The sequence below is a fragment of the Anneissia japonica genome, unplaced genomic scaffold (assembly GCF_011630105.1).
Source record: "Anneissia japonica isolate Jap-2015-1 unplaced genomic scaffold, ASM1163010v1 scaffold288050_len39149_cov149, whole genome shotgun sequence".
NCBI classification, from domain to species: Eukaryota; Metazoa; Echinodermata; class Crinoidea; order Comatulida; family Comatulidae; genus Anneissia; species Anneissia japonica.
The window spans coordinates 15,093-15,434 of NW_022702082.1; positions in this window are offsets into that span (position 1 = coordinate 15,093).

Sequence of the window (342 nt, forward strand, 5' to 3'; positions counted from 1 at the left end):
AAGCTCTCACGCAAAAGAGCGAGGGGACCCTGTCCGAGTAATTTCCCAAGCTTTCACGCAAAAGAGCGAGGGGACCCTGTCCGATATTTGCCCAAGCTCTCACGCAAAAGAGCGAGGGGACCCTGTCCGATATTTGCCCAAGCTCTCACGCAAAAGAGCTAGGGCACGGTGTCTTCACGAATAGGGGTTTTGGACAAAAAGAGTTAAACTATAGAGGGCGCTATATTCTGTAATTCTTCTGAGTCAGCGAAATCAATGAAGTGGAACGATGTATTAATCGCTACGCTAGCGAGTTTATCGGTACAGGAATTTGCGTAGTATATCAGATATTACAGAAAATAT